The sequence below is a fragment of the Oncorhynchus mykiss genome, chromosome 24, assembly GCF_057628025.1.
Source record: "Oncorhynchus mykiss isolate SJ-2025 chromosome 24, ASM5762802v1, whole genome shotgun sequence".
NCBI lineage: Eukaryota > Metazoa > Chordata > Actinopteri > Salmoniformes > Salmonidae > Oncorhynchus > Oncorhynchus mykiss.
In genome coordinates, this window is record NC_143045.1 from 42789686 (window position 1) to 42805000 (window position 15315).

Below are 15315 nucleotides of genomic sequence, written 5' to 3' on the forward strand. Positions count from 1 at the left end.
GGTTCTGCTGTAACTGACCACGTCTGGTTCTGCTGTAACTGACCACGTCTAGTTCTGCTGTAACTGACCACGTCTGGTTCTGCTGTAACTGACCACGTCTGGTTCTGCTGTAACTGACCACGTCTGGTTCTGCTGTAACTGACCACGTCTGGTTCTGCTGTAACTGACCAGAGCTGTCATCAACTGAGAGCTGTCATCCAGAAGCTTTTTGCAAAGACTGAAGTTGTTTGGGAGTCCTGGTCCGTGGGTCACAATCAGTCACTGGGAATCTATCTTTCAACACTGGTACAGGACCAGTGTGTTGTCATGGGTCATAGGCTAGCTGACATCAGTCTCTGTTCTCCAGTGTGTTGTCATAGGTCATAGGCTAGCTGATATCAGTCTCTGTTCTCCAGTGTGTTGTCATGGGTCATAGGTTAGCTGACATCAGTCTCTGTTCTCCAGTGTGTTGTCATAGGCTAGCTGACATCAGTCTCTGTTCTCCAGTGTGTTGTCATAGGTCATAGGCTAGCTGACATCAGTCTCTGTTCTCCAGTGTGTTGTCATAGGCTAGCTGACATCAGTCTCTGTTCTCCAGTGTGTTGTCATGGGTCATAGGCTAGCTGACATCAGTCTCTGTTCTCCAGTGTGTTGTCATAGGCTAGCTGACATCAGTCCCTGTTCTCCAGTGTGTTGTCATAGGTTAGCTGACATCAGTCTCTGTTCTCCAGTGTGTTGTCATGGGTCATAGGCTAGCTGACATCAGTCTCTGTTCTCCAGTGTGTTGTCATGGGTCATAGGCTAGCTGACATCAGTCTCTGTTCTCCAGTGTGTTGTCATAGGTCATAGGCTAGCTGACATCAGTCTCTGTTCTCCAGTGTGTTGTCATGGGTCATAGGTTAGCTGACATCAGTCTCTGTTCTCCAGTGTGTTGTCATGGGTCATAGGCTAGCTGACATCAGTCTCTGTTCTCCAGTGAGTTGTCATAGGTCATAGGCTAGCTGACATCAGTCTCTGTTCTCCAGTGAGCTGTCATAGGTCATAGGCTAGCTGACATCAGTCTCTGTTCTCCAGTGAGTTGTCATAGGTCATAGGCTAGCTGACATCAGTCTGTTCTCCAGTGTGTTGTCATAGGTCATAGGCTAGCTGACATCAGTCTCTGTTCTCCAGTGTGTTGTCATAGGTCATAGGCTAGCTGACATCAGTCTCTGTTCTCCAGTGTGTTGTCATAGGCTAGCTGACATCAGTCCCTGTTCTCCAGTGTGTTGTCATAGGTTAGCTGACATCAGTCTCTGTTCTCCAGTGTGTTGTCATAGGTCATAGGTTAGCTGACATCAGTCTCTGTTCTCCAGTGTGTTGTCATGGGTCATAGGCTAGCTGACATCAGTCTCTGTTCTCCAGTGTGTTGTCATGGGTCATAGGTTAGCTGACATCAGTCTCTGTTCTCCAGTGTGTTGTCATGGGTTAGCTGACATCAGTCTCTGTTCTCCAGTGTGTTGTCATAGGCTAGCTGATATCAGTCTCTGTTCTCCAGTGTGTTGTCATGGGTCATAGGCTAGCTGACATCAGTCTCTGTTCTCCAGTGTGTTGTCATAGGCTAGCTGACATCAGTCTCTGTTCTCCAGTGTGTTGTCATAGGTCATAGGCTAGCTGACATCAGTCCCTGTTCTCCAGTGTGTTGTCATAGGTTAGCTGACATCAGTCTCTGTTCTCCAGTGAGTTGTCATAGGTCATAGGCTAGCTGACATCAGTCCCTGTTCTCCAGTGTGTTGTCATAGGTTAGCTGACATCAGTCTCTGTTCTCCAGTGAGTTGTCATAGGTCATAGGCTAGCTGACATCAGTCTCTGTTCTCCAGTGTGTTGTCATAGGTCATAGGCTAGCTGACATCAGTCTCTGTTCTCCAGTGTGTTGTCATAGGTCATAGGTTAGCTGACATCAGTCTCTGTTCTCCAGTGTGTTGTCATAGGTCATAGGCTAGCTGACATCAGTCTCTGTTCTCCAGTGTGTTGTCATAGGTCATAGGCTAGCTGACATCAGTCTCTGTTCTCCAGTGAGTTGTCATAGGTCATAGGCTAGCTGACATCAGTCTCTGTTCTCCAGTGTGTTGTCATGGGTCATAGGTTAGCTGACATCAGTCTCTGTTCTCCAGTGTGTTGTCATGGGTTAGCTGACATCAGTCTCTGTTCTCCAGTGTGTTGTCATAGGTCATAGGTTAGCTGATATCAGTCTCTGTTCTCCAGTGTGTTGTCATGGGTCATAGGCTAGCTGACATCAGTCTCTGTTCTCCAGTGTGTTGTCATAGGCTAGCTGACATCAGTCTCTGTTCTCCAGTGAGTTGTCATAGGTCATAGGCTAGCTGACGTCAGTCTGTTCTCCAGTGAGTGAACACAAGAGTACACCAGTGTTTCCGCTGTAGTCAAATAAACTGTGGCGCTACGCCGTTGCAAAAATAAAATGAAACATCACAAAAATATTTCTGTGGCGGAGATCTAGAACGATCCACGTGTACTTTCCCTCCGCAAACAAAACAAGTAATGGATAGAAAAATCTGACAACCCTGTAGTAGAATAGTTGATTTATTTACCTAGTGGGCTTGTTGTCTGTGTCAGAGAAATATACCTCTCGAGGCCCTGTTCATGTTACAATATAGAAGGAAACCTGCATTCAGACAAGCAGTCAAAACACCACGTTTTTAATGCTCTTTGATAAAAAGAGGGCGATCCCAGCTTTCCGTTCCTATTTTATTTATTTCTTAACTCTTAAATATGAGTGAACTGTACCATTTTAACCCCAGAGTCGTGGTGAAGTGGGGGGGGGGGGGGGGTGGTAATTAGAACATAGACCAAGTTACCTTTACCATTGACCTATGTTCTATTTAGCCACCCCCCACCCCCCCCAACACGTTACCAGGTTGACACTACTCTTGTGCGACTAAACACTAAAGGTAACGTGGGATAAAAGGTCAAGTTACCTTTACCATTGACCACCCAGGATGACATTTTTTTGGGTTGAGTAGGTATGACTTAAAAAAATTGTGATGAGACAGATGACGTGTTTAGTCGCACAAGAGTAGTGTCAACCTGGTAACGTGTTGGGGGGGGGGTTAGGGTTAGGGGGGTAGGGTTAGGGGGGAGGTTATGGTTAGGGGGGGTAGGGTTAGGGGGGGTAGGGTTAAGGTGGGGGGGTAGGGTTAGGGGGGGTTATGGTTGGGAGGGTTAGGGTTCAGGGGGGGGGGGTTAGGGTTAGGGGGGGTAGGGTTAGGGTTAAGGGGGGGTTACGGTTAGGGGGGTAGGGTTAGGGGGGGTAGCGTTAGGGTTAAGGGGGGGGGTTACGGTTAGGGGGGTAGGGTTAGGGTTAAGGGGGGGGGGGTTAGGGTGGGGTAGGGTTAGGAGGGGGTGACATAAAGTGTGAGAAGTACAGGAAGGGGGCATGTTACCTCGGGTGGTGGGTTATGTTGGTGTCAATTAACCTCGTTTTTCAACCACTCCACAAATGTCTTGTTAACAAACCTATAGTTTTGGTAAGTCGGTTAGGACATCTACTTTGTGCGTGACACAAGTCATTTTCCCAACAAAATGTTTACAGACAGATTAATTCACTGTATCACAATTCCAGTGGGTGAGAAGTTTACATACACTAAGTTGACTGTGCCTTTAAACAAACAATAATAGTACAAACAATAATAGTACAAACAATAGTACGCAAGTATACACACCATGGGACCACGCAGCCGTCATACCGCTCAGGAAGGAGACGTGGTCTGTCTCCTAGAGATGAACGTATTTTGGTGCGAAAAGTGCAAATCAATCCCAGAACAACAGCAAAGGACCTTGTGAAGATGCTGGAGGAAACAGGTACAAAAGTATCTATATCCACAGTAAAACAAGTCCTATATCGACATAACCTGAAAGGCCGCTCAGCAAGGAAGAAGCCACTGCTCCAAAACCGCCATAAAACAGTCAGACAACGGTTTGCAACTGCACATGGTGACAAAGATCGTACTTTTTGGAGAAATGTCCTCGGGTCTGATGAAACAAAAATAGAACTGTTTGGCCATAATGACCATCGTTATGTTTGGAGGAAAAAGGGGGAGGCTTGCAAGCTGAAGAACACCACCCCAACCGTGAAGCACGGGGGTGGCAGCATCATGTTGTGGGGGTGCTTTGCTGCAGGAGGGACTGGTGCACTTCACAAAACAGATGGCAACATGAGGCATGAAAATTATGTGGATATATTGAAGCAACATCTCAAGACATCAGTCAGGAAGTTAAAGCTTGGTCGCAAATGGGTCTTCCAAATGGACAATGACCCTAAGCATACTTCCAAAGTTGTGGCAAAATGGCTTAAGGACAACAAAGTCGAGGTATTGGAGTGGCACTAAAATTAGTCACCCCCTTTGTGATTATTACCCCCTTATTCCACGTTTTGTTACAGCCTTATTCTAAAATGGATAAAATTATTTATTTCCTCTACACACAATACCCCAAGAACACAAGTGGCAGAAGTTTGGAACCACCAAGGCTCTTCCTAGAGCTGACCGCCAAACTGAACAATCCGGGGAGAAAGGCCTTGGTCAGGGAGGTGACCAAGAACCTGATGGTCACTCTGACAGAGCTCCAGAGTTCCTCTGTGGAGATGGGAGAACCTTCCAGAAGGACAACCCTCTCTGCAGCACTCCATCAATCAGGCCTTTATGGTAGAGTGGCCAGACTGAAGCCACTCCTCGGTAAAAGGCACATGACAGCCCACTTGCAGTTTGCCAAAAGGCACCTAAAGGACTCTCAGACCATGAGAAACAAGGTTATCTGGTCTGATGAAACCAAGATTGAACTCTTTGGCCTGAATGCCAAGCGTCACGTCTGGAGGAAACCTGGCACCATCCCTACGGTGAAGCATGGTAGTGGCAGCATCATACTGTGGGGATGTTTTTCAGTGGCAACTACTGGGAGACTAGTCAGGATCGATGGAAAGATGAACGGAGAAAAGTACAGCGATCCTTGATTAAAAACCTGCTCCAGAGCGCTCAGGACCTCAGACTGGGGCGAAGGTTCACCTTCCAGCAGGACAACGACCCTAAGCACACAGCCAAGATAATGCAGGAGTGGCTTTCAGGACAAGTCCCTGAATGTTCTTGAGTGGCCCAGCCAGAGCCCGGAATTGAAGCTGATCGAACATCTCTGGAGAGACATGAAAATAGCTGTGCAGCTACTCTCCCCATCTAGCCTGACAGAGCTATGATTTGTGGAGAAGAATGGGAGAAACTCCCCAAATACAGGTGTGCCAAAGCATCATACCCAAGAAGACTTGAGGCTGCAATTGCTGCCAAAGGTGCTTCAATGAAGTACTGAGTAAAGAGTCTGAATATTTATGTAAACACCTGTTTTTTGCTTTGTCATTATGGGGCTATTATGTGTTGATTGATGAGGGAGGGGAAATAGCTATTTAATCAAGTTTAGAATAAGACTGTAACATAAGAAATTGTGGAAAAAGTCAAGGGGTCTGAATACTTTCCAAATGCACTGTAAACTGTGTCTGGGGAATACACTGACCTCACCGTCTGTCTGGGTCTGCTCTGCCCATCTAGTCTGTCCCCAGTAACCGGCTGTCTGTCTGTCTGTTTCTTCTGTCCTGTCTGTCTGTCTGTCTGTCTGTCTGTCTGTCTGTCTGTCTGTCTGTCTGTCTGTCTGTCTGTCTGTCTGTCTGTCTGTCTCCAGTCAGCCAGAAATCCTATACTGAGTAAAGCTTCACTCAATAACTTCACTACCTCCCCTGCTACCTGGCAGACACAGCTGCCTGCCTCCCTCCCTCCCTCCCTCCCTGCTACCTGGCAGACACAGCTGCCTGCCTGCCTGCCTCCCTCCCTCCCTCCCTCCCTGGCAGACACAGCTGTCTGTCTGAAGTCTCCAGTCAGCCAGAAGTCCTATACTGAGTACAGCTCCACTCCAACGGCAGACTGAGCTGTAGAGACGTGACCAGAATTACAAAAAGATCTAAAGGACTTTTCATTTTGACGTGAAGCTTCTTTTAATCCGTTTTGTCCAGTGGTGTAAAGTAACTAGGTAAAAAATACTTTCAATCGCTATTTAAGTAGTATCCGATTGAGCTGATCTGCTCGGCTCTCCAACACAAGCCGGTCTCTTCAGTCACGCTTCAATCTTTTGAAGTGATGTGAAGCAGGGACACTTCACTTGTAACTAAACGCCACTAGAAACAATCAGGTTTTACTCTTTCAAAATATATGTATATTTAACTTTTATTTAACTAGGCAAGTCAGTTAAGAACAAATTATTATTATCAATGACGGTCTAGGAACAGTGGGTTAACTGCCTTGTTCAGGGGGCAGAACGACAGATTTGTACCTTGTCAGCTCGGGGGATTCGATCTTGCAACCTTGCGGTTACTAGTCCAACGCTCTAACCACTAGGCTACCCTGCCGCCTCTACACTCTAACCACTAGGCTACCCTGCCGCCTCTACACTCTAACCACTAGGCTACCCTGCCGCCTCTACACTCTAACCACTAGGCTACCCTGCCGCCTCTACACTCTAACCACTAGGCTACCCTGCCGCCTCTACACTCTAACCACTAGGCTACCCTGCCGCCTCTACACTCTAACCACTAGGCTACCTGCCACCTCTACACTCTAACCCCTAGGCTACCTGCAGCCTCTACACTCTAACCACTAGGCTACCCTGCCGCCTCTACACTCTAACCACTAGGCTACCCTGCCGCCTCTACACTCTAACCACTAGGCTACCCTGCCGCCTCTACACTCTAACCACTAGGCTACCCTGCCGCCTCAACACTTTAACCACTAGGCTACCCTGCCGCCTCTACGCTCTAACCACTAGGCTACCCTGCCGCCTCTACACTCTAACCACTAGGCTACCCTGCCGCCTCTACACTCTAACCACTAGGCTACCCTGCCACCTCTACACTCTAACCACTAGGCTACCTGCCTCCTCTACACTCTAACCACTAGGCTACCCTGCCGCCCCTACACTCTAACCACTAGGCTACCCTGCCACCTCTACACTCTAACCACTAGGCTACCCTGCCACCTCTACACTCTAACCACTAGGCTACCCTGCCACCTCTACACTCTAACCACTAGGCTACCCTGCCTCCTCTACACTCTAACCACTAGGCTACCCTGTCGCCCCTCCACTCTAACCACTAGGCTACCCTGTCACCTCTACACTCTAACCACTAGGCTACCCTGCCACCTCTACACTCTAACCACTAGGCTACCCTGCCACCTCTACACTCTAACCACTAGGCTACCCTGCCGCCTCCACACTCTAACCACTAGGCTACCCTGCCGCCTCTACACTCTAACCACTAGGCTACCCTGCCGCCTCTACACTCTAACCACTAGGCTACCCTGCCTCCTCTACACTCTAACCACTAGGCTACCCTGCCACCTCTACACTCTAACCACTAGGCTACCCTGCCACCTCTACACTCTAACCACTAGGCTACCCTGCCGCCTCTACACTCTAACCACTAGGCTACCCTGCCGCCTCTACACTCTAACCACTAGGCTACCCTGCCGCCTCTACACTCTAACCACTAGGCTACCCTGCCGCCTCTACACTCTAACCACTAGGCTACCTGCCACCTCTACACTCTAACCCCTAGGCTACCTGCAGCCTCTACACTCTAACCACTAGGCTACCCTGCCGCCTCTACACTCTAACCACTAGGCTACCCTGCCGCCTCTACACTCTAACCACTAGGCTACCCTGCCGCCTCTACACTCTAACCACTAGGCTACCCTGCCGCCTCTACACTCTAACCACTAGGCTACCCTGCCGCCTCTACACTCTAACCACTAGGCTACCCTGCCGCCTCTACACTCTAACCACTAGGCTACCCTGCCGCCTCTACACTCTAACCACTAGGCTACCCTGCCGCCTCTACACTTTAACCACTAGGCTACCCTGCCGCCTCTACGCTCTAACCACTAGGCTACCCTGCCGCCTCTACGCTCTAACCACTAGGCTACCCTGCCGCCTCTACACTCTAACCACTAGGCTACCCTGCCACCTCTACACTCTAACCACTAGGCTACCTGCCTCCTCTACACTCTAACCACTAGGCTACCCTGCCGCCCCTACACTCTAACCACTAGGCTACCCTGCCGCCTCTACACTCTAACCACTAGGCTACCTGCAGCCTCTACACTCTAACCCCTAGGCTACCTGCAGCCTCTACACTCTAACCACTAGGCTACCCTGCCGCCTCTACACTCTAACCACTAGGCTACCCTGCCGCCTCTACACTCTAACCACTAGGCTACCCTGCCGCCTCTACACTCTAACCACTAGGCTACCCTGCCGCCTCTACACTCTAACCACTAGGCTACCCTGCCGCCTCTACACTCTAACCACTAGGCTACCCTGCCGCCTCTACACTCTAACCACTAGGCTACCCTGCCGCCTCTACACTTTAACCACTAGGCTACCCTGCCGCCTCTACGCTCTAACCACTAGGCTACCCTGCCGCCTCTACACTCTAACCACTAGGCTACCCTGCCGCCTCTACACTCTAACCACTAGGCTACCCTGCCACCTCTACACTCTAACCACTAGGCTACCTGCCTCCTCTACACTCTAACCACTAGGCTACCCTGCCGCCTCTACACTCTAACCACTAGGCTACCCTGCCACCTCTACACTCTAACCACTAGGCTACCCTGCCACCTCTACACTCTAACCACTAGGCTACCCTGCCACCTCTACACTCTAACCACTAGGCTACCCTGCCTCCTCTACACTCTAACCACTAGGCTACCCTGTCGCCCCTCCACTCTAACCACTAGGCTACCCTGTCACCTCTACACTCTAACCACTAGGCTACCCTGCCACCTCTACACTCTAACCACTAGGCTACCCTGCCGCCTCTACACTCTAACCACTAGGCTACCCTGCCGCCTCTACACTCTAACCACTAGGCTACCCTGCCGCCTCTACACTCTAACCACTAGGCTACCCTGCCTCCTCTACACTCTAACCACTAGGCTACCCTGCCACCTCTACACTCTAACCACTAGGCTACCCTGCCGCCTCTACACTCTAACCAATAGGCTACCCTGCCGCCTCTACACTCTAACCACTAGGCTACCCTGCCTCCTCTACACTCTAACCACTAGGCTACCCTGCCGCCTCTGCACTCTAACCACTAGGCTACCCTGTCGCCTCTACACTCTAACCACTAGGCTACCCTGCCTCCTCTACACTCTAACCACTAGGCTACCCTGCCGCCTCTGCACTCTAACCACTAGGCTACCCTGCCACCTCTACACTCTAACCACTAGGCTACCCTGCCACCTCTACACTCTAACCACTAGACTACCCTGCCGCCTCTACACTCTAACCACTAGGCTACCCTGTCGCCCCTCCACTCTAACCACTAGGCTACCCTGTCGCCTCTACACTCTAACCACTAGGCTACCCTGTCGCCCCTCCACTCTAACCACTAGGCTACCCTGCCTCCTCTACACTCTAACCACTAGGCTACCCTGCCTCCTCTACACTCTAACCACTAGGCTACCCTGCCACCTCTACACTCTAACCACTAGGCTACCCTGTCGCCTCTCCACTCTAACCACTAGGCTACCCTGCCTCCTCTACACTCTAACCACTAGGCTACCCTGCCACCTCTACACTCTAACCACTAGGCTACCCTGTCGCCCCACTCTCTTTGTAGGCCAATTTAGCTTTGTTTCTCATCACAAGCTCTATTTTCCCATTCGCTGTTATTCATGAATCTCTCGCGGTCAGCCAAGTCCAGTTGCGGTTTCTTTAAAGACTCCAATGGGAGAAACGATCTATTTGTTGAACATCAGTAATACTTATGGCATTTTTTAAAACATTTTGGAAAGCTGAAAATCAGAGATTTAAATTGTTTAACCTGCAGCCAAGACTTTTGTAGTATATTGTTAATAATGGCGTTGTTATAATCTGCCATAATATCTATGATGCCCGCTGAGGTACAGCATATTATGGGATAGTAAGCCTAGTAGGACAAGGCTTTCTGAATGTGCACATGATGGAAGTTAAAGGTGGCCTTTATAGTCATTATTTAATTGAAAATAATGTACTGACTATTATGTGACTAAGATGGCAGAGAGTGAGAGAGTGGAAGCTATGTGACTGAGAGAGTGGAAGCTATGTGACTGAGAGAGTGGAAGCTATGTGACTGAGAGAGTGGAAGCTATGTGACAGAGAGTGGAAGCTATGTGACTGAGAGAGGGGAAGCTATGTGACAGAGAGTGGAAGCTATGTGACTAAGGTGACTGAGAGAGTGGAAGCTATGTGACTAAGGTGGCTGAGAGTAAGAAGCTATGTGACTAAGATGGCAGAGAGTGGAAGCTATGTGACAGAGAGTGGAAGCTATGTGACTGAGAGAGGGGAAGCTATGTGACTGAGAGAGTGGAAGCTATGTGACTAAGGTGACAGAGAGTGGAAGCTATGTGACTAAGGTGGCTGAGAGTAAGAAGCTATGTGACTAAGATGGCAGAGAGTGGAAGCTATGTGACTGTGGCTGAGAGAGTGGAAGCTATGTGACAGAGAGTGGAAGCTATGTGACTGAGAGAGTGGAAGCTATGTGACTGTGGCTGAGAGAGTGGAAGCTATGTGACTGAGAGAGTGGAAGCTATGTGACTAAGATGGCTGAGAGTGGAAGCTATGTGACTGAGAGAGTGGAAGCTATGTGACTAAGATGGCTGAGAGTGGAAGCTATGTGACTGAGAGAGTGGAAGCTATGTGACTAAGATGGCTGAGAGTGGAAGCTATGTGACTGAGAGAGTGGAAGCTATGTGACTGAGAGAGTGGAAGCTATGTGACTAAGATGGCTGAGAGTGGAAGCTATGTGACTGAGAGAGTGGAAGCTATGTGACTGAGAGAGTGGAAGCTATGTGACTGAGAGAGTGGAAGTTGTGTGACTGAGAGAGTGGAAGTTGTGTGACTGAGAGAGTGGAAGCAATGTGACTGAGAGAGTGGAAGCTATGTGACTAAGATGGCTGAGAGTGGAAGCTATGTGACTGAGAGAGTGGAAGCTATGTGACTGAGAGAGTGGAAGCTATGTGACTGAGAGAGTGGAAGTTGTGTGACTGAGAGAGTGGAAGCTATGTGACTAAGATGGCTGAGAGTGGAAGCTATGTGACTGAGAGAGTAAGAAGCTATGTGACTAAGATGGCAGAGAGTGGAAGTTGTGTGACTGAGAGAGTGGAAGTTGTGTGACTGAGAGAGTGGAAGCTATGTGACTGAGAGAGTGGAAGCTATGTGACTAAGGTGACAGAGAGTGGAAGCTATGTGACTAAGGTGGCTGAGAGTAAGAAGCTATGTGACTAAGATGGCAGAGAGTGGAAGCTATGTGACTGTGGCTGAGAGAGTGGAAGCTATGTGACAGAGAGTGGAAGCTATGTGACTGAGAGAGTGGAAGCTATGTGACTGTGGCTGAGAGAGTGGAAGCTATGTGACTGAGAGAGTGGAAGCTATGTGACTAAGATGGCTGAGAGTGGAAGCTATGTGACTGAGAGAGTGGAAGCTATGTGACTAAGATGGCTGAGAGTGGAAGCTATGTGACTGAGAGAGTGGAAGCTATGTGACTGAGAGAGTGGAAGCTATGTGACTGAGAGAGTGGAAGTTGTGTGACTGAGAGAGTGGAAGTTATGTGACTGAGGTTTGTTTGAGCTGTTTAATAAAACAAGAAAACTACAATGACTAAAATAGAACTACAATGACTAAAATAGAACTACAATGACTTTGACTAAAGCTAGGCTCGTCAAACTGATATGAACTGAAACTAAGAAGGATACAATGACTAAAATGGGACTAAGATTAAAAGGTATTTTAGTCATAAAGTCTAAAATCGGTGACAAAATTAACAGTGTTATACAGACACTTGGGTGAATCGGAGAGAGAGAGAGAGAGAGAGGGAGGTTGGAGAGGGAGGTTGGAGAGGGAGGTTGGAAAGGGAGAGAGGGAGGGAGGGAGGAGAGGGAGGGAGGGAGGGAGGAGGATAGGGGGGAGGAGAGGGAGAGGGAGAGAGAGAGGAAAGGAGAGACGGAGGGAGGGCCCAAAATGAATCACAGGGTGGATAGGGGTACAGGAGTGTATGAGTGATGTCATTTCATGTCTTGTTAGTAGATTGACGACACCAGTGTACAAAGTGTTCAGTGTGTGGAGCTGTACAGTGTGCATGGACTGCTCAAAGGCTGACTTGTTTAAACATGATTTAGGATATTCTGGTTTGGAAACCACTAAAATATCTTCTCTTACCCGGAGAAAGCTGGAGGGGAGGGACAGGGAGGGACAGGGAGGGAGGGAGAAGCTTCATGAATATGCCTTTCTCGACGGCCGAACTTAGAATTTTAAACAATGTAAAATATTATAACATCACAGCAAATCCTGAACATTCTCCAAGATGTCTTTGAGCACATAACAATTCAGAAACACCTCTCTCCTTTCCTCTCCCTCTCCTCTCTCTCTCTCTCCCTCCCTCCCTCTCTCCTTTCCTCTCCTTCTCTCCTCTCTCTCTCTCCTTCCCTCTCTCTTTTCCTCCCCCTTTCTCTCTCCCTCCCTCTTTCTCTCTCTCTCTCTCTCTTTTCCTCTCTCTCTCTCTTTTCCTCCCTCCCTCTCCCTCTCTCTCTCTCTCTCTCTCTCTCCTCTCTCTCTCCTTTCCCATCTCTCTCTCCTTTCCTCTCCCTCTCTCCCCCCCTCTTTTTCTCTCCCTGTCCCTCCCTCGCTCCGAGCCCGGTTCAGATGGCTCAGATGTTAACTGTTACCAACTCCTCTAAAGCACAATACATACAGTACCAGTCAAAAGTGTGGACACACCTACTCATTCTACATTGTAGAATAACTGTGAAGACATGAAAACTATGAAATAACACGTATGGAATCATGTAGTGACCAAAAAAGTGTTTAACAAATCTAAATATATTTTATATTTGAGATTCTTCAAAGCAGCCATCCGTTGTCTTGATGAACAGCGTTGGACCTAGACAGCATAGATTTTCAAGTCAAATTGTTTTGTTGGTGTCGGTGGTGAAACTTCATAAATCTGTCAAATCCACGATGGGCTCCCAGCACTATACCTAAAGCGAACATTGCCATTGACACATTAAGAGATATCCCACGACGTATTGTTTTACAAATTACAATCTACACCTCCATTAGGCTGATAAAAAAATAAAATCCTGATCATTCTGTTGAATGATTTTCAATGTGAGCGTCATTTTTTAAATTTATTATACAGGCTACACTACTTTCTCCTTCTGAACTTCTAACGCCAGTGAGAGGAGTGTGGCTTCATGACAATGATCACAAGAGAGGTTTTTTACAGATGTAACGTAGTTAGACACTGCAAACACATCAGATATGCGGGTTGTGGGCTAACGCTGGTTAATGCTTGATCTGATTAAATCTAGACGTCGTCTTGGCAACTCCAGTGTATTGTTTTTTTTACATTTAAAAAAAATTATATATATATTTTTTTTAACCTTTTTTATTTAACTAGGCAAGTCATATTTGGCCGTGTGTTTTCAGTTATTATTGAGCTAAAATATTAATTTGTCTCCCAGTGTCTGTTGAAAATGGCTGTCCCTTACCAAAATTATTATTATTTTTTAAATAAAATCTTAGTCGACCGAGAGTCATCTTTTCTTTCAACCAATCGTAAAACGTGTATTTTTTGCGGCTGGTTTCGGTCACCAACTGTATGGTGTTTCCTCCGACACATTGGTGCGGCTGGTTTCGGGCACCAACTGTATGGTGTTTCCTCTGACACATTGGTGCGGCTGGTTTCGGTCACCAACTGTATGGTGTTTCCTCCGACACATTGGTGCGGCTGGTTTCGGGCACCAACTGTATGGTGTTTCCTCTGACACACTGGTGCGGCTGGTTTCGGTCACCAACTGTATGGTGTTTCCTCTAACACACTGGTGCGGCTGGTTTCGATCACCAACTGTATGGTGTTTCCTCCGACACACTGGTGCGGCTGGTTTCGGTCACCAACTGTATGGTGTTTCCTCCGACACACTGGTGCGGCTGGTTTCGGTCACCAACTGTATGGTGTTTCCTCTGACACATTGGTGCGGCTGGTTTCGGTCACCAACTGTATGGTGTTTCCTCCGACACACTGGTGCGGCTGGTTTCGGTCACCAACTGTATGGTGTTTCCTCTGACACATTGGTGCGGCTGGTTTCGGTCACCAACTGTATGGTGTTTCCTCTGACACATTGGTGCGGCTGGTTTCGGTCACCAACTGTATGGTGTTTCCTCTGACACACTGGTGCGGCTGGTTTCGGTCACCAACTGTATGGTGTTTCCTCCGACACATTGGTGCGGCTGGTTTCGGTCACCAACTGTATGGTGTTTCCTCTAACACACTGGTGCGGCTGGTTTCGGTCACCAACTGTATGGTGTTTCCTCTGACACACTGGTGCGGCTGGTTTCGGTCACCAACTGTATGGTGTTTCCTCTGACACATTGGTGCGGCTGGTTTCGGTCACCAACTGTATGGTGTTTCCTCTGACACACTGGTGCGGCTGGTTTCGGTCACCAACTGTATGGTGTTTCCTCCGACACATTGGTGCGGCTGGTTTCGGTCACCAACTGTATGGTGTTTCCTCCGACACACTGGTGCGGCTGGTTTCGGTCACCAACTGTATGGTGTTTCCTCTGACACACTGGTGCGGCTGGTTTCGGTCACCAACTGTATGGTGCTTCCTCTGACACATTGGTGCGGCTGGTTTCCAGGTTAAGTGAGCAGTGTGTCAAGAAGCAGTGCGGCTTGGCAGGGCCCAAATACAGGTGTGCCAAGCTTGTAGCGTCATACCCAAGAAGACTTGAGGCTGTAATCGCTGCCAAAGGTGCTTCAACAAAGTACTGAGTGAAGAGTTTGAATCATTATGTAAATGTGATATTTATGTAATACATTTTTCCATTTTCAAGTGGTTATCGAAAGAGAGCTGGAAATATTTTTCAAAATACCACGAGGAACTATTTTCATTCTCAATGGTTTCTAAAAAAAACAGACGTTTGTTTACTTGCTGTTTGAGGTGAAGAAAACATTACAGTGACTCTGGGTGTATTGATACACCGTCCACAGTGTGATGAATAACTTCACCATCATCAAAGGGATATTCAATGTCTGGCTTTTGAATTGTTTTTATTTGCCAGGCATTGGAAAACCTCCTTGATCTTTGTGGTTGAATCTACTGTTTATTTATTTTACCTTTATTTAACTAGACAAGTCAGTTAAGAACAAATTCTTATTTTCAATGACGGTCTAGGAACAGTGGGTTAACTGCCTGTTCAGGGGCA

The 15315-nt window shown here is 48.1% G+C and overlaps 1 protein-coding gene and 1 long non-coding RNA gene across 6 annotated transcripts in view; both read left to right on the forward strand.

Annotated features, from left to right (window-relative positions):
• The window catches only part of ppp1r13l (protein phosphatase 1, regulatory subunit 13 like), a 68900-nt gene that overhangs the window by 15758 nt on the left and 37827 nt on the right, over positions 1 to 15315 (forward strand). The gene's annotated exons all lie outside the window — the stretch shown is intronic.
• The window catches only part of LOC149972443 (uncharacterized), a 43749-nt gene continuing 37827 nt past the window's right edge, over positions 9394 to 15315 (forward strand). The window contains exons 1-2 of one of the 3 annotated variants that reach the window (XR_016491459.1): positions 11168 to 11307; positions 11339 to 11668. This is a non-coding gene — a long non-coding RNA (uncharacterized LOC149972443). Of the gene's footprint in view, positions 10277 to 11167; positions 11308 to 11338; positions 11669 to 15315 lie in introns of those variants that run through there. The other 2 variants (XR_016491458.1, XR_016491457.1) reach the window with 2 other exon arrangements.